General features: G+C 45.3%; 1 protein-coding gene across 2 annotated transcripts in view; it reads left to right on the forward strand.

Moving 5' to 3' along the window:
• Positions 1–326: 326 nt before the first annotated feature.
• Positions 327–19,576, forward strand: part of alpha-Man-IIa (alpha-mannosidase 2) — a 95,785-nt gene continuing 76,535 nt past the window's right edge. Inside the window, exon 1 of one of the 2 annotated variants that reach the window (XM_084606309.1) lies at positions 327–346. The gene's annotated coding sequence lies outside the window, so the exon portion shown is untranslated. Of the gene's footprint in view, positions 347–17,885; positions 17,960–19,576 lie in introns of those variants that run through there. The other variant, XM_084606311.1, reaches the window with a different exon arrangement.

The following is a 19,576-nucleotide window of genomic DNA, read 5'->3' on the forward strand; positions in this document are numbered from 1 at the left end:
ATGAAGTGTTTCAAGCACCTTTATCATCGATAGCTTTTTCCTCTTTATCTACCTCTTGTCTAGACTGCCGCAGTTATTACACAAGCATTGGTCATCGATATAGCTGCGATAAGGAACAATAGAGCTCGGCCGCGAAGTCAGGGCTGAAGAGAGAAGGGGAGGTGAAGCGGTTGACCAGTGCGGGGGAAAAGTGCGGCCGTCGCCTCTGTGAATGCGGGGCTTTACGCCGTCTGCTCGCCGGCACATCGCAAGACGTCTGTCACATAAACCACACCTGCAAGGCACTCACTCGCTCTCTCTGTGGCTTAAGGATTACGGAAGAAACACGTCGGCGACTTCTCGGCAAGTAAGTGAACGCTCTTTGAACGCCCCAGTCTGATTTTCCTGATTCGTATAGTCCGCCACGTCTGCCACCGCTTTAGCGTCAAGGCCAGCGATGAGTACCGTGAAAGATTGCCGTGTTTACAAACAAAGCTGACTCGGCTTCATAGACATAACTGGGCTACGCCCGCAAGGGAAAATGTGTTCTAGGATTCTTTCGCGCTAACTGTATAAGTGCTAATCATGCAGTTCTATGAGTGGTAACACTATGGTGAGCTATAAATGTCCTTTATGTATATTTCACTTCCATAGTCAAGGCTCCGTGTTGGCCCCTGTACACTAGGCACATGTCCCCTCCTGCGTACTTCTCAATAAGACCATATGTAACAGTTCCAAACATAGCCCTGTTCTGCCTCCACCCTGCCCTGGCAGCACAATTTAAAAACCTCTCCCGCCAGCAGGCTTGGCGGCCCTGAGCCCTCGACTGTCACAAAATATTTGTGTTTAGAGTTTATCCATGACTCAATATTGACTCAGATTCAATAGTAGTGACGATATGGCAGCCTGCTGATTGCTGCAGATCTAATATGCCACAGTTTCCACTTAAGATTTCTGTACAATATAACACACGCCCAATCGACCTCGATTCGCTGGCTAGCGTGGAATAAGTTGCGGATCACGGCGCGTGCCGACGAATCCCAACGTGATTAACTTCACTCGTTTGTTATCCGGTTTCCAAGCAAGTAAACAATTCAGCCTCTGAGCCTTATTTTGACGAGGTGATGGACGACAAAGCTCCCTAAACAATGCTTTAACAACAGTTGTTGGGCTATTCTTTTCGTCCGTCTCGTTCTATGTGTGCTTCTCTCGCGCGTCGTGTTTCTTTTTACCTCATTTTCCCATGACTCCCTAAACGTGGTTCTTATCGCCAAGACCTATTTACAGCTTCGTAAATGGCCACGACTACACAGAGATAAAGCTTTGATCGGCTGAACCCTTGATTGCCGAATATACCGGCCTTCGTTAGTACATATTGCATGTGTAAATTGAGGAGAGTAGGAAAACAAAGCTGGCGAATCCCCGCTGTTGACGGAAAATTGGACAATGAAAGCTATTTCCTTGTTTCTTTCGTTCTTTGATTGTTTTATTGCTTGTTCAACCTCAACGATCCGTCATATGGACCATTAAGTAAGGGGTGAGCATTGAACTTATGCCTGGTTAATGATAATTGTGATCGATGGTCTATTTAAAATGGGAGTCATTTGTTATCACCATGACGTAGGTTATAATGTCAGTGCCCTCTTGGTTGTACCTGAGAGGAAGGGCTGTGGAAATGGCTCAGGTTTTGCGCTCTGAATATCAAAGGCGTGGGGATGACCATACAGGAACAGGCAATGCGCTTGTTGAATGTTGTACTTGTCTACTGGGATGTCATAAAAAAAAGGCCGTGACAGTGCAGTCATAAAGGACAAAGCAGAATAAACGAAACTCTAGGTCACGATATCTATACATAAGCGAGCACCTTTGTCGCGCTTATCTAAACTAACTTGTGGTGAGCAGTCAATGTTTTGCTCGTTCTCTCTCCAAAGTGGTCCGCCTTATCTTATGAATCGACTGCAGCGTAATAGTATGGCTTAACACATATACGGCCAGCGGATCAGCGGAGTAAAATACGTCGTTGTAAGCAGCCATTTATCGCATTAAATCTCTCTCCTTTTCTTAAAAGAAAGTAATTAAAAATCCACCGAACTCCTTCCACGCAAAAGCATTCACTGACTGGTCCAAGTAAGTTACAAGCCAAGTTTTACAAAACGGCTAGTTATATATAGTCGCAGTCATTGGTTCATTAAATTGCGATGGCAGTTGTGATGCAGCTCGCGTACAATGTTTTGTGACATTGTTCTTGCGCAAGTCTTAAAAATGCATAACCCAGCAACGTTTGTTAACATCATTTTGAGAGACAGCGTTACATATATGGAAGCTACGTCAAAGAAAGCTAGAACACTATTTTGTGACCAAGTCGCCCTACCGGAATATCGAGGCGCATAAGTACGTCGACGCTTAATTTAAGCATAGATGCGATTACATGAACGTACGGCGCGGCTGTTAAATTCTTGACAGCGCACTTCGATTGCAGAAACTTGAGTTGCTTATTTACTCATTCAGTCGTAGTGACGCCGCGCCGCCTGGAAACGGCAAATGCCTGGGCTTATTGATGCCACCTATTATATCTGGTCAGTACAACGCGAAGAGCCCAATAAAACAGCGCTATTACATCGCTTGCGCTTTGTACTGGGGATGGTGGGAGGCACACGGACGACTAATACAAAAGGTAACTGCGAATTTGCGCCCAAAAAGCAGATCTATTTTGAATTCCGCAGTGAACTGAGAAATAAATACATGCGTCAAGAAGAAATTTATATAGTTGTATAAACAAAAACAAGTGACTGTCGATTCTCTCTTTGACATTTCTCGTACGCGTATTCCTGACGCGTTTTTTGCGGTAAACATCTGCTTGTAAAGTTCATGCTCGAACTTGTGGCATTCTCTACGGCACGCTTTCGTGACCTCAACGCGTGCAGGGGCCGCAGTGAGGAGAAAATAGAACCATACATATTTTCTCGGACATTCAAATCATTTCGTAACACCGAGAAGCTATATACGAGCGCATTCCTTCAAAGAAGATATTTGGGCGAGTTGATATGCGTACATCACTTACAAGAGCACAAACAAACAAAAAAAAAGCACCGACACAGAGAGACATAATTGTGGCTTACCAAATAATATATGGGACCTATACCCACTGTCCAGAAATTGCTGTTGTTGTTGTTGTTTTCTCCTTTTCCTCTGGATCGTAGAAATGTCTCCTTTTTCGTGCAAGGAAAGTGCGTAGCCTTGCGTGCATCGGCGTCATCCCCTCCTCATCACTTGGCGGCGACGATGACTCATCTGGTCGGAGAAGCAACTGGATGCCTCCAGGGCCTAGAGCGAACTAGAATAGTCTAGTTCACTATAGTTCGGCCGAAGCTTACCAATGACCACACTCATCTCAACAGGGAGAGGAGAGGACGTTTGAACTGTGATACGTGTATATGCGCGCCTGCATTGGCACGTTGTAACAGACAGACGCGGTGCATCCTATCGGCAAGCTAGTCAGGGTTAGAGCCAGCGTTGCAGCCAGTGTTGCAGCCAGTATTGCAGCGAGTACTACAGCGAGTCAAGTGCTACGGCTCGGATCCCGGGGTGAACCCGCTGTTCGACAAGCCTACTAATCTGCGAAGGAGAGGCACTCGTCAACATGGACGGCCACATCTTGACTCTACACACATCGGTCTGCGACAGTTCCCGGTGAACGATTTGGCGATTACTTGTTCTGACTATTTCGCGCATTGTTTATTGCTTCGAAGCCACCCTGTGTTTGTTATTAGAGCCTCTCTGGTTGTATGGTCTACGTTGTTCTTTGTGAATTCCTCGTGCGGTGTATTGTAAGTATTTTAAGTGTTTTAAGTGAATTCTTCTGTATGGTCTCTTGCTGTACATAAAGTTTGTTTTGTTTGTTAACTCTGACTGTGACCCTTTCTCTGGCTTCAAGCAGCGAAAGCTGGGCACCAGACGGCCACCCCCTTCTGTCCTCGACAAGATGTCCTGGACATCTCATTTGAGACCGGAACAGTTGTCCTCACAGACTCTAAGGGTGCCTGGTAGCGTGCATACCAATAGTGGCACATCGTTAATAAATTACAATTATTAACGGGTGACACACACACACACACACACACACACACACACACACACACACACACACACACACACACACACACACACACACACACACACACACACACACACACACACACACACACACACACACACACACACACACACACACACACACACACACACACACACACACACACACACACACACACACACACACACACACACACTCACACACACACTCACACACACACACACTTGCACACGCACAAACAGGTGGATCGGTCAAGAATTGGGCAGCAGAGACATAGACACACCAAGCGCTCACTTAAGCTTCCTTTGGCCCCAGTAAGAGAACAGTATACATAGAAAACCAGGAAAAGACATCACAACATGTTCCACGTGTCACACAGAAGATTAAAAAGACAAAACTCAAAGAAAATAAAATGAAAACTGGAAAACAAATTACACTAAAAGCACGTAAAAAAAACACAAATGCGGAAAAACACGCATACACAGTCCAAACTAGCACCCACGTGTCGCAAGGCAACAAGACTCGTATATCTACACCCAACACTCGCACAAAGAACACGTACTATAAGTTCACACCGAGAACCTATCGCCCGACATGGGCAGTCCTTAAAAAGTCCAGTTCCTTTCTACACCCCCACCGAAGGACGACTGATGTGTCACCATATGTCTCATAAAATAAGCTTCCATAATTTTTCTCTATATATATACTTCATGTGCGAAAAGAATTACGGTGCTCCCAAAAATAGGTTGTGTCCGTGTTCTGTTTTTTTTTTCTTTGCGCTCTTGTAAGTGACATATTTTTTATTTGCCAAATTATAAACATTTTTTTCTCACATCATAAGACTACACGCTAAACTCAGCCTTCAAGGGTAAGACGCGATAGCGGCTCCTCGTTTCCTCGGCATCCAAGAAGGTTGAGCGTTCCCACCTTAAAAATGGGTAGCCCGAGTTGGCGGCTCTTCCCAACTTTCTGATATGGTGTGGTTTCGTTAAGTCGCCCAAACCATCGAAGAATCACTGCCAGACCATGCCAGCTACCACCCGCCAGCGCCATGCCCTTGTTTTGTAGCGAAAGCTACACTGTGGTAGGTTTTCAAGACCTCGGGTGGCCGTAGCTACACCATGAAGAGGCGTAGGTACAGTCTCCTCAAAAAAAAAAAAAAAAAAGTCAGCCTGCCATGACATTTGAATTCACGTTACCCCTGTGCAACGGGCAGGAGCTGCCAACTCTGCTCGCTCCTTTCATATGGGAGGGTGATATCAGAATCAGCCTGCCAGAACAGTTTGCATTCTCGATACAACACGCAGGCACGTCCATACGGCTTACGCTTTCGTGTCTACCCTCAAAGGATGAGCTTAAGTGTCCCCAATAATGTAGCACCTTACACTGATAGGTCGTGACAGGGGAATAATGCAGCAGGAAAAAGAATCTTCGGCCGTTGCAATTCAACTAGGGTTAACCAGAGCTAAGCCGCAACTAATTTTTTTTTTTTTTGTTCACAACGCCGCAACGCCGGTGCCACACTTCATTAGTAACAAAGAAGTTACATTATCGCGTTAATAAATCCACAGTTACTTCCTCGGGACGCTTGTGGTCTCTGCTGCCATAAAAAAAAACGCATTGCACTGTTTCCTTTTTTTTTTTTTTTTTTTTTGTACTGCAGCCTTAACTACTAACTGCGAGTGTAGGACCAACTTTAAAAGTAAGATTTTTCAGCGGTTCTAGATATTAGAGCTTCACTGCCAATATTTCTATAACAAAATCTTACATTGCCCAACGGTTGCCTTACAATTAAGAGTGATCCCTTAGAAAACTGCATCAATAGACACTCGTGCTAAGCCTGAGCTGTTGTCGTAAACAAGGCTTCGATAGATGAACATACGCCTTTCGGCACTCCAACTGTATGTATCACACTTGCTCGCTTTCCTCAGTGAGATAGACAAATATTCCATTTTAGATTGCCGTGCGGCGCTTTGGTCACTGAGAAAATCCTTAACACGTTGCATTGACTCATAACAATCAGAGACATCAACGCGGTTTGATATCTTAGAAACTGGCTATCCAGATGTCTGTTCTGTATCTAGCTATCCAACTAATCTGGAGTATGTATTCGTTTCGGTCGATAAACTTTGCCATACTGAACACTCTGGATGCTCAATAGAGATGCGTTACCCTACAACTGCACTCCACACTTGCGCAGCTAGCTTGGCGCGTTCGTGCGGACTGGCCAAGTCTTTGTCAGGCACCCTTGCAATCTGCAGGTCGGCCCCTTATTGGCCGCATACAGCAGTATGAATGTTTTCTGTAACAGTGCAGTATGGACTTTAAAGCCTCGCAAATGGCTTCTTGCTTAATTTTCCAGCCCCCGCACTATTTCTTCACTGTGTAGTGTACATTGCCGTTGTTCGCCCCGAGAACACAAATTCCGCACGAATTTTAACGGTGCAGCGTGAGAAAAACACCCTATAGGCAGTGCCATAATACGAGAAAGGGCACCTCATACCGCGGATAAGTTCGCTTCAGACGCTACAGACATTTTGTACTCAAATAAGAACAGGGCTACTTGCTAGAAATGTCATGCAGTTGGCTCATTTCAGTTTTTGATTGAAATGCTTATGCAATTTACAAGGCATTGTAAGGGCTCTATGTGTTTTTTTTTCTTTCTGTCGCTTATTACCTAGTATTTTGAAGTGAATTTTTATGATTTTAGCCTTGGATCAAATCACGTCGCCCATATACATGCAATGCATGCGCTTGCTTGAAGCTTTGTGCATATTAATCGAAATGACTCATGTTATCAACGGCAAAGGGAAAGTAGTGGCGTCTGCAACATGATATGTACCTGGACGTTGCAGCACGCTGCACAGATGGGCTACGATGTTTGATATTTCCAGACGAGCTTTTTTTCTTTTTTTAATGAATATTTGTTACGCACGCGAGACACTTTGCAGCTGCTCCACGAAGCAGCGAATTTCGATGTCCGTTTTTTTTTTTTCTTCTCCCTTCCGCAAAGAATAGATTACAGAGTCGGTATAGGGGAAACATGGCCCTGCAGAATTTTTGCGCATAGGAAATACCTTGAAGGTTTTCTCTAAATGTGTCTATATGTTCCCTACTTTAGCAAAAATAAACCACCGCGTTCTCTTTCTTGTTCTTTCTTTCTTTTCTTTGGCGGCGCTATTTGGCAATCAGAAGCGTTTTCATCGATATGTAGTGCACGTTTGATGCTTCGATGCCATTTATTCTCTTTTCGATTCACAAAATGTAAATTTGTGTGAAGAGAGCGGCTCAGGTCTCATACTCTACTGACACTGCGGTCTCATCGAAAGGGGTCGTGTCGGAATGCGATTAACATGCGCAAAAAAACTTTTCACTGTTTTCGCAGACTTCTCTCTTGACTCTGACAAGCTTCCATTATCGCTTGAACATTTTTGCAAATTAACTGGCATGAATGTTGTCGCAACACACGCGCCGATTGGCCAAAGAAAGTTTCGGCGGCGGCGTTTGTGTTTCCTGCTCGCCGCCGCAAGCTCCTGTTTACTATCTTCTGGTCAAACTGTCAAGAGGCAAGCTATACAGCATGGCACAAAGTACACGTCATTCTAAAAGGGCCGGTGGCGAGCGAGGTTTGCACAGCGTACGCTTCGGCTGCCGGCAGTTGCCAACAGAGTTGTCAGCTAGCTCCCTCATCTGCTCGCTGTGCTAAAATATAGAATCCGGGTTCGTAGTCTGTCTAAACCGCTAATTTGGTAATACGATTTGAGAACCGCCCTGTTAGATTAACCTGGAACTCACTGACTCATTCGCTTGTCATTAAATTTTACCGCAATTTCACAAAGGTGTGGAGCGCTCTGCCATATTGGACACTGGGCTGCACTCGTAGCAGAGGAAAGTTTAGTTTAGTTTTAGTTTAGTTTTAGTTTAGTTTTAGTTTAGTTTTAGTTTAGTTTTAGTTTAGTTTTAGTTTAGTCTTAGTTTAGCCTTATTTAGTCTTAGTTTAGTTTTAGTTTAGTTTTAGTTTAGCTTTATTTTAGTTTTAGTTTAGGGTTTAACGTCCCAAAGCAGCTCAGATTATGAGAGATGTAGTGTGTGCACGAGAAAGGATTGACGAATGCTCACCTAACAGCCAAATCAGACCGGTTTCTTTGAGGGTCGTGAAAAGGAGGGAGTTACCAGAGGACGACAGACTCTAGTTTCTCGATGTGTGTTTGCTTTTCCGTGAGGCAATTGTATATCGGAACTACAGGCCGCGAGCGAAAATAAGAGGTTTTGCGGTATAATTCGGCCCAATCTAAACTAGTAAAAAGAGGAATTGCCGTTACATGGCCCTACGCGCTGCTCTCGCAGAGTCGTGTGCACACCTTATGGCCCCCAGCGGGCAGCGCCATCTCGAGCGCCTAAAAGTCGCGGGGTACCTGAACGAGCTTCTCAGTAGTGGATGAACTGTCGCGCGGTAAGTGGAGGACCCGGGCGGCCACAGCAAACCAGAGGCCAGAAAGCAAGGCCTGTTGCCGTTCCTATACATCAATGCATTTTCCCACCGCTTAAAGAAGGTTGCAGTGAAGTGGGGCGTCCCAATCGTCTTCTCTGTCCTAGAAAAGGTTAGGTTATATCGGGGCTTTATATGGCGCAAAAGAGACCAAGGCTATGCTGCACCAAACACAAGGTTAAGACTGACGATGTTAAAATGGTATATCTTGATTCTTATAGTTTGTTTAAAATGTTTGCGTCATTAAGGAATTTAAAAATATGCGCAGAATTAAGAAGTGCTTGTTTGCCTAAAAGGAGCATGGGGTGTAATGGGGTGTGTTCTTTATAAAATAATGTAAAATATTTTTTTCCTTAGATCTTCTAGTTCTGAACACGCAATTAAGACGCGGTTAACTGTGAGTTCATCACCGCACCTTTCGCAGAGAGGTTCGTCTTGTTTTGTCGGTAAGAAATTGTGGGTGAGGGGGGTGTGTCCAATGCGTAAGCGACGTATAATTACTTCTTTAAAATGTTCCTGATGTCTACAGGATTTTCATTCAGATAAAAAAGGGCTAGAAAAGTTCTCGCGGTCCTGCCATAGCGTAAACAGGCAAAAGAGTGACATTGACGCTTGCAAGGAGTATCATGAGACCTGCTTCATCCCCGGTAAAACAGGGGTCATATATAAGTTGCCTCTGCCATGTAGGAAAAACCTGCATCGGACAGATGGACAGATGGATATCAACGGCAGATTGCGACAACACCAGAGAGAACACCAGTCGAACTCCATGCAAAGAGTAGCCATCTTGCCGAACAATGCAACTGTTGTCCTGGCCTTACTGGACCATCGTGCACTTCATCGTTGAGCAACACACGCGTCTTGCGCAGCTTCAAACAGCATTTTAGCAGAGAAATCTTCGAGGCTTTTAAAATACGCTATGAAGGCGATACATGTGTTAACGATATCTCCTTTTTTTTTTTTTTTGCCAGCCAAAGAACTGAATTTTCCAAGAATAGAACGACTCGTAAGCCCAGGTGAATCTGCGAAGTTATTAACCTGTCTGATGAAGCGGAGGCGAAGCTACGGGACATGTGCTTGGGAGGCGGTGTTTTCAAACTTCAACTGTATATATTTCATGTTCCTGCCAATAAACCATCAGTTGAAATGCAGCATTTGTCCTGCGCCTCTCCATCTTTCGTCCTGTGTATATTGCGCTAAAAAAGATATCCACTCGAATGATGTAGTGGTTTAGACGAAAACGATGGCTGCCTTCAGCTATCTCCGGCATTGAAAATATGAGTGGACTCTTGTTAATCCCAAAGGTCATTTTATTCGAACTTACGGTTTCGGTTTAGTTTGTAGGGTTTAACATCCCAAAGCGATTCGGGCTATGAGAGACGCCATAGTGGAGGACTCCGGAAATTTCGACCACCTGGAGTTCTTTAACGTGCACTGAGATCGCACAGCACACGGGCGCCCTGCTTTTTCGCATCCATCGAAAAGCGGCCGCCGAGGTCGGGATTCGATACTGCCCCCTTGGGCACAGTAGTCGAGCGCCGTAACTACTGCGCCACCCCGGTGGGCGAACTTACGGTTTGGTATCTTACTTGGTGCATTAAATAGACACCTCATAATGCTAACCAGTTTTTCTGAACTAATTACCGGTCCCCATCAAACTCGAATTGCGCACTCTTCGCACTCAGCCCAACAATGCTCGCCTCTCCGACCGAGTAACCGAATTGACGCGACAGGTTAAAGAACACTGCGTTACACTTGACATCAATCAATGGAAAAAAATTTGTAACACCATTAACGGCACACTAAATCAAAAAAGAACCTGGCATTTACTCCGAGAACTACTCGGGCCTCAACCGGCGCCTGCTCCCACTCTCGAGAAGCACTATTCTCAACTAGGCGCGGATGCCTTAACAGCCCAACTCCGCGATCTCTACATTCCTCCTCCCCTACCCAGCCTTTATACTCCGTACACTGGTGCTTCCAATGTAGAACTCGATCAGCTGTTTATTCTATGGGATCTCGACTGGGCGCTAGAACAGCTAAAGCGGAAGTCAGTCCCAGGTGAAGACCAGATTGCATACTCACTCATTCGAAATCTCTCTGACAAGGACAAAGAACATTTTCTGAGCATTATAAACTTGCATTGGGAAAAAAGCACACTCCCAGCATCTTGGAAACAATCACTTATAACCCTACTTCCAAAGCCAGGCAAAAAACCTGCGCTTCAAAACCTCCGCCCAGTTTCTTTAACATCATGCCTGGGAAAAACCATGGAGCGGATGGTGCTCAATCGGCTCGAGACTCATCTTGAATCCATAGATTTCTTTCCCCCTCAACAAATTGGCTTCCGAAAAGGTGTGTCTACTCAGGACCTATTTTTTCTCCTCATGCACGAATTTGACCCTCCGCCCACTTCCCAGATCCAAGCCATAGTGGCCCTTGATGTGCTAAAAGCTTTTGATAACCTTGCCCACGATCCTCTATTAAACATCCTTGCCTCTACTGGCTGTGGTCCAAAGATGTATGGCTACCTCACAGCATTTCTCCGCGACCGTACGGCCAAGTTCCGTCTCCCCGATTCGATATCTGATCCTTTCCCCCTCACACGTGGTACTCCTCAGGGCGCTATTCTGTCACCCACCCTTTTTAACCTTGCAATGGCTCCCCTATCTCGTACTTTAGCGTCTATCCCAAACCTAAAACACACATTCTATGCAGACGACCTTACTCTTTGGTGCACTTCTGGGTCTCCTGGAGCAGTAGAGGAGACCCTACAGCAAGGTATCGATGCAGTCGTTAGTTACCTTGATAAAGTAGGGCTATCTCCCGCACCTGAAAAATCCGAATTGCTGCTGATTGCAAAAACTCGCTATCAACGCCAACATAACCAGCTGATCAATCTCACAATGGCAGGTCACCCCATCCCTCGTGTATCATCCTGCCGGATCCTCGGACTTCATATCCATGAGTCAACCAATCAGGCCAATGTATCTACAACCGTTAAAGTTTGCAATCAGCTAACGCATCTAGTTCGCCGCATAGTCAATAAGCACGCCGGGCTACGAGAGGGTCAAGTCAGGCAGCTTGTCCATGCATTAGCACTTAGCAAAATTTTATATACGATTCCTTACCTTACACTAACTTGTCGCCAAAGACATCAGATTGAGGTTGCGCTTCACATATTGTACAAGGCCGCCCTTAACGTCCCTGTACATACGTCCACGGAGCGCCTATACTCTACGGGGCTGTTCTTGCCCCTGGGAGACCTGATACAACAACATCGCGACCGGCAAATGGCACGTCTTTCTAGCACCAAACAAGGACATTGGATACTACAGCAGGTTGCACTCAAACCTATAGACCTCCCTATAATTACCCTTCCTTCTTCGCTCCCGGATAACCTCAGAATAATTCCCATTCCAAAAAACGTTGCACCCGACACTAACACAGGCAGACGTTCCGCTCGCGTTTCCAACCATGTTCACCCGACAGATTCCACGATCATCTACACAGATGCATCACGAACTAACGTCGGAGCGGCTGCTTACTCAATTAAGAGCTGTAGCGATGTAGTGACGCATACCCTCGGTCCTTACATAGATCCTCCTCCTACAGCGACTCTCGAGACCCTACCAGTAGTTACCAGTATTCAAGACCTCGCACAAGCACCCCCTAACCCTTCAGGATATACCATATACACTGATTCAATACAAGCTATACGCGCCATTCACACGGGTCGCATTCCTGAAGAACTACACGATGATCTACACAGAGCTCTTACTAAACTACGTCCCCACACTGTAACACTGAGGTGGATTCCTGGTCACGCTGGAATCCCAGGCAATGAGGTAGTGCATCGCCTCGCCCGCGAACTTCAACACCGGGCGCCTGGGATTCCCTGGCCTTATCCACCAACGTGGGACACTACTCTTCACTACAAAAAAGAAATCAACGTTCACTACGACAACATTAGAGAAACACTCCGTACACTTCCTCTTCCTGATAAATCTCTCACTACCCCGCAAATCCGCATTCTTAGACGCATACAACTAAATACACTGCTTACTCCTGCCCGTTTTTTTTTCTATACATAATCATACATTCCCCTGCATGCCCAAATTGCCCAGAACACTATGCAAACTTGGAGCATTGCATCTTTTCATGCCCTGTCGCCCTCTAATCTCCTCACTTTCCACACCCTCCTCCCCCAACGTGGCGGGCTTGGTTAGCCTCTGACCAGCTGCAAGATCAGTTGGCCTTGGTGACCCTGGCCCAGGACATTCTTAACGCTTAATGCAATGCGTTAAATAAAGTTGTTTCCTCCTCCTCCTTGTCGAAAGTCGATTTGTTAGCCTCTGTAAATCAGACAAACTTACAGCTCCATCGTCAACCGCTTTTAGGAATTATATATTTGTTCACAACGTTCCACGACAAACGACCTCCAAGGGTCTTGATCTCCACGTGGGACCCTTCTCTGGGCGGAAATGAATGAATTAATTAAAACTTTATTTCCACCGAAAAGGACCCCTTCATCTCCCGCCCCCGGCACGCGGGTCGGAGAGCGGGTCAGGAGGGCCCCGCATGCTGAGGTCAGGTGAGGTTACAAGCACTCTTCACGGCCTCAGCCGCCAGGCGGGTCGCGTGCCGCTGAACGGTGGGATCTCCGCTCCGCAGCCAAACCTCCCAGGCTTCTCTACTATCAATGTTAATGCCGCCGCCTGGGGAATCGGCGCACTGCCATATTATATGATCTAGCGTGCCTTTTTGGCCACAATTTTTACATTTAGAATCTTCTTCCTCCCCGGTCTGTGTTAAGAAAACCCAGACAGGGCAGATGTAGTTATCGGCTTGTAATCGCCTCCAGATGCGTGCTTCATTGTTAGTGAGAGACCGATCTGGGGGAGGGTATACTTTTCGATCTAGTTTGTAAGATTCTGTGATCTCATCGTATGTGATAGCGCAATCTTAATTCCCTTGCATTCGGGCTGTTCTACCGCTGCCCGGTGGTAGAGATCTCGGGCCAGCAGGTGCGCAGCTTCGTTACCAAGGACAGACTCGTGTGCTGGTATCCATATGATGGATATGGTTCTAGTGATGGGATTTGTGGGAAGAATCTTTTGGCCTCCTCTGAGATCCGTCCTTTTGCAAAATTCCATACAGCCGTTTTGCTGTCGCTGATTATAGTTTTGGCCAGTGCACCAGTGCATACGAGCGCTATTGCGACCTCTTCAGCTGTAATAATGTCACGGGTGCGTGTTGAGGCCGGAATATTAGGTGCACCTTCTCCATTTACTACTGCCGAGACAGCTGCTCCGTGTCGTCCGCATGATGATCCTACATAAGCAACTTCATCGACTGCTTTGCGTTTCATTCTTTTAGCGATGGCTTTGGCTCTGTGTTCTCTGCGTTCTCTGTTGTAGTCTGGTGCATGTTCGAGGTAAGGGTGGTACCAGTATGTGTTTCCTTACGTTGGGTGGGATAGATGTTTTCGTCTGTGCGCCTCTGTCTGACTGGAGTCCGACCTAGTCTAGGATGGCTCTGCCTGTCTCCGTCTGACTTAGTCTTTCCAGTTGAGAGATTCTGACAGTTTCAGTGAGTTCTTGCCATGTATTATGAATCCCCATTTTCTCCCGTCTGTTGATGTGGAGACAGGGAGGCCTAGTGCGCGTTTGAAGCATTTTCGAAATATGACGTCGATTTTTTTTCACGTTCTGTCTTTTTGAGATTGAGAAAAGGTGTGGCATAACATATGCGACTGATGATGTAGGCCTGTGTCATTTTGAGTAGTCTGCGTTCCTTAAGACCGTGTCCTCTAAGCGCTACTCTTCTGAATATGCCCATAGTTTGGGCTGCGTAGTTCTCCAATTTTTTGATGGTGTTTATGTTCTGCCCTCTTGCTTGGAGGATCATTCCTAAGATTCTAATTTCTTCTACTTGTGGAACCGGGTAGTTTTCAACATTTATCTTTATGTCTGCTTTATTTTTCTTATATTTGGAGTTGTAGATGAATAGTTCTAACTTTTACGATGAGCAGGATAGACCGCGTTCCGCAGCGTACTCAACCACCTTATTTGCGGCAACCTGGAGTTTGTTCTCTATCTCTGCATCGCTACCTTTAGCATGTACGCAGATGACATAAATCTCTGCAGAGATTTATGTCATCTGCGTACATGCTAAATTTTAAGTCCGGTATTTGCTTTAGTTGTGCTGGTAGCCCCCTCATAGTAATGTAAATAGAAAGGGAGACAAGACAGAGCCTTGTGGCGTTCCCTTGCTACCCAAGGTGACTGTGGGTGATTTGACGCTTTGAAAGCTCATGGTGACTTCTCTGTTAGTGAGCAAATCTTTGATATTGTTATAGGTTCTGATTCCAACCCCAACTTCTTGGAGACCTTCGAGCACTGCCTTATGCTTTACATTGTCGAAGGCTTTGGTTAGGTCAAGTCCGAGAATAGTCTTTGCATCTGAAGATTCATGTGTTATGATATCGTATCTAAGTCTGAGCATCACGTCCTGTGTACTTAGCCCCAGCCTGAAGCCCATCATTTCGTGTGGCCAGAGGTTCTCTTGCTCCATGTATTTGGTAAGTCTCGTCTGAATAACGTGTTCCATTAGCTTTCCCACGCACGAGGTCAGTGATATGGATCTTAGGTTTTCTAGGTTTGGCGGCTTCCCCGGTTTGGGTATGAAGACTATACTGGCATTTTTCTATGCCTGCGGTAGTTGTCCAGTCCTTATTCATGTATTCTGAAAGGGCTGTGATTGACTCGTCGTCTAGATTTCTGATAATAGCGTTCGTGATACCGTCAGGTCCTGGGGCTGATCTTGTCTTTAATCCAATAATTTCAGCTCGGACGTCAGCCTTAGTGATGGGGGCGTCTAAGTCTAGGTTAGGTTTCCCCTCATATGCTGGTAACGTTTCGGTTTCCGTTTGTCCGATGTAGATTTCGATTAATTTACCCATCAATTGTTCGTCCGAGCCTTCGAAGGTATTCTTAACTTTCGTTTGATTTACGTTGGCTTGTGCTTTAGATTTTTCCGGATCGAGCATGTGTCGCAGAATGTTCCATGTTTTCGAGAGGCTCATGCCTTATTCCATTTCATCACATCTGCTACACCAGTTTTGCTCATTTAGTTTGATGGCGTATGTCTCCATCTCTTTATTATGTCGAGCTAGCGCTCTCCTAATATTACGGTTCCATCTTTGTGTTTTTAGGCTTTTCTCTAGGTCCGGTTTCTTGTTCCACATGTTTAGGAGTTTGCTATCGATACTCGGCGGTGCATCTTCCTCTTCTAGAGTGACTGTTGCTTCCTCCACCTGTCTTTTCAGCGTTTCTGACCACTTGTCGATATCGTCGATTTTCTCAATTCCCTCGGTCTCTCGTATTTGCCTAAATCTTTCCCATTCCGTGATTTTGGGTTGTTTGGGTTTTCTAATTTTGATTGCTTTTCCTAACGTGAATGCAATAACGAAGTGGTCGCTACCTAGGTTGTGCTTGGTGTTTTTCCAGTCCGCTGTACTTACATTCTTGCTTAAGGTCAGGTCGGGGGTGGTGTCCCTGCTGACGCTATTAACCGCGCGTGTGGGTGCACTTGGATCAGTGCGCAGGGTGAGTCCTAGTGTTTGCATGTCTTCCCATAATTGTCTGCCCTTAGGACCCTGCCGATCGTACCCCCATTCCTGATGGGCTGCATTAAAGTCACCCGCTATGATAAGCGGGTTACTTCCTGCGATCTTTAGGGCTTTTCGGAATAGGACTTGAAACCTAACTTCCTTTGCTTCGGAGTGCTGTATATATTCAAGAGAAAGATACTCTTTCGGTCTTTTCTTCCAGTGATGATTTCGGTTAAAACTGCTTCTATATCCCGAGATGTGATCTCGTGATTAGTAGCGGCTATGTTTCTCTGGATAAATGTCGTGACTGGATTTTTCGCCCCTATCGCTGCTGTGGATTTGATATTCAAACAATTTGGTTGGGTTTTTCCCAGTCTCCTGTATCATGATAGCTATGGGTTTGTCGGCAGTTTGTTCTATGTATTGTTGCAATAGCGCTCGCTTTCTCTGGTACCCTCGGCAGTTCCACTGCCATATCGTGGAGTTGTCTTTCTGATTATGGCTTTTGTTCATGATTGTTACCCATTGTTTCTTCTAGTGTTGCGATTCTGTTACTGGATTCAGAGAAGGCCTGTGATGCTTCCTGCATTTGTTTAGTGAGATTTTGAATCTGCACTTGCATCTGTCCCTGAGCCCCTATAAGTTGCTGGATTAGCGTGTTAATATTCTCGAGATGCTTATCAAATTTGTCATTACGTTGTTCAAATTTTCTGTTAATTGGGTTATAAACGGATCGGTCTCTCCCCCTTTACGCTTCTGGGGTGGCGGCCGGGTGAATTCCAAGTTCATACCGTTTGATTCCTCTGAAGTAGAATTAGTAGTAATTGAATTTGTTGTTTTGTTACCTCATTTGATTGATTTGACGGCGGGCTCTTAACAGTGGGCTTTTCGGTGAATTTAGATTTAAGTTCCTGAATTTTGCGACTCATTTGTTTGATCATCTCTCTATGTTCTGCGTTTTCCCCTCTGAATTTTTCCATCTCTCTATTTTCAGCCTGAGAGGTTTTGCTGACGAAGCTTACCGTCTTGCTGTCTACTGACTTGGGTTGGCCCCATGGATTCTTGGAATCTGGGTGTCACGCCCCGTCATGAGATCACGTGGCGGATGTCATGCCCCGGAGCTCGCTCTTCGCATCCGACAATTAAACGAGTGATCTCCACAGCTGGCGGCGGACGCCTAAGCAGCTTTGTCAAAACGTCACACACCGTCGCCTTAACTAAAGGTCAGCGCACAGGCTTCGTATATTTAGGCCGCTGTATACTTTCATTTTGCACGTTGCGCACGCGCGTCAAGTCCCCCTCGCTTAATTGAACGCCCAATACAAAGAGAGAACTATCGACTGCATAACGTTAGAAAAAATATTCAAGCATTAAATATGAACGACAAAAAGCGCCTGCGGATGCCAATCGAGCAATGCATGCGACAACCGAAAAGTGTCGATATATCTTAGTAATGCAAGTCACGGCTGCTGCTGCTGCACCTGCTTCTGTGGTTGCTGCTGCATACCGCAATGTGTATGCGCAAACTCAACAGCTGCCAGCAGGGCTGCTGCTAGATCAGTGTTGATGACGCTACACGCGGCAGCCGAGGTTTTAGTATTTTTTTTTTCTCCGCTCTTCAGAGCACTTGCTGCCGCGCCCGGCGTGACGCGTATTGTTCGCCGACTGCTGTGTTTCGCGGAGAACAGTCCGCTCTTACCTACGTCGCTACATTTCATGTAGTTTCCACCGCTCCCCACGGTGTATACCTGCTCTCGAACAGCTTTATCATCAAAAAAATAAGGTAGGCACTTTTATTTTTTATTTTTTTTTTTTTTACGTTCCGCATGCCATCGATGCGATATTTCTGAAGTTGTTTTCTTACTTTTATCTCTTACGAACCCGTCCCCGATGCAACCTAAGCATGAGAAGCCGAAACCAGCACTCGAAATTAATATCCCTTCTGCTGCGGTTGCTTGGTTCTGTATTCTCAAACTTCTGAACCAGAAGGTTTTCCATCGCTAAGTTCTCTTTGAATATGGGGCTGTCTGTGAGAATTTTTTGTTTGCCGTTGATATTGACTGGAAAGGAATGAAGGAGCCGATGTTATTTCTTCAACGGCTCTTATCTGAATACAATCTGCTTCTTTCCGACAGCGATAACGGAGCTCTGAGTTCATTGGGCAGTATTCAGGGAAAGCGATGTTGGTGACCATAATTATGAATAAATTATTTCACTCTCATTTTGGCCACTGGAAGTTTACTGAGGCATCCGCTAACAACGGTATCTGGCCAGCGTAAGATGTCTGATAATCGAGAGAACATATTATTTCTTCTTTTTTTTTTTTTTTTGTCAGAAGTAATCGACAATAGACTGCCATTTTGTCGTCAGTCATATTACAGAATAACGTGAGGGACAGGCGAAAATACATCGAGTGTTTAGGCGAACAGTTTTAAAGCGTCCCTAAGATAAGCTTGCTGAAAAACGAAGACAGTAGTTTTCAGAAACGAAGTGGGATTCGCGGTGCACATCGCAATAATGAAAGCCACGCTAGTAGTACTTAATAAATGTAGTTTATATACGTTTCAGTAAGCAGCCTGGTAACTAAAGCCAACGGCAAGTTCGCAGGCGTGTACAAAACGATGTCATATAGTCTCTGCAGACTGAAAAATTCGTCTCTAAAGGCTTGACACGCGAAGAAATCTAGTGTTATTTTTTTTTCTACACAGAACCTAAGCAATGCTCATCATATGCTCCGGGCAATCTCTGCACCATTATTCGCTGCATGCTTTCTGTGATCTTGTGAAGACGATCGACGATCTTTCAGATTAATAAGCAGAAAATGCATAAGCGTATTTCTTTAGGAAGGCGCTTACAGAAGTAATAAGGAGCAATACTTCTTCAGAATAGAATAGAATGCATATTCGCTTATTTTACCTCTCCCACCTCCCTACTACAAGGGAGAAGTGCAGAATTATTTTAACAGCCGAGGAAAGTAAAACAGCAATTCGAATTGTTTAAAAAACGCGATCCGGATAAATTCTGGCTAAGATTATGGCGAGAAAGAGAGCCCGGCTAGATGTAAAGATAATTGAAGATTACTAAAATTCGCTAATTTAAAAGTAGCGCCATTGATTCTTTTTGATCTGATAGATTACTTCTTTTACAGGCAGACGTCGCCAAAAAAAGAAAAAAGTATTCGCAGAAGTTGTGTCTTCGATCGCAGTTTTGTAGAACTTTCTATGCTCCAAGAATCTTTCCGCAGTAATAACCGATAGCGTAGATGCTACCCTTGCGGCTATTTAACACTTGCAAACTTGCCCCATCTTTGAACATAAATTCACCAATGACATCATTCCTTAGTATCGCAACTTTCATTTCCGGATCGTAGGAGATAAATTATGAAAGGCTTGGTTTGGTT

This window comes from Amblyomma maculatum, chromosome 6, assembly GCF_055883805.1.
Source record: "Amblyomma maculatum isolate TAMU_Amacu chromosome 6, ASM5588380v1, whole genome shotgun sequence".
Classification (NCBI taxonomy): Eukaryota; Metazoa; Arthropoda; class Arachnida; order Ixodida; family Ixodidae; genus Amblyomma; species Amblyomma maculatum.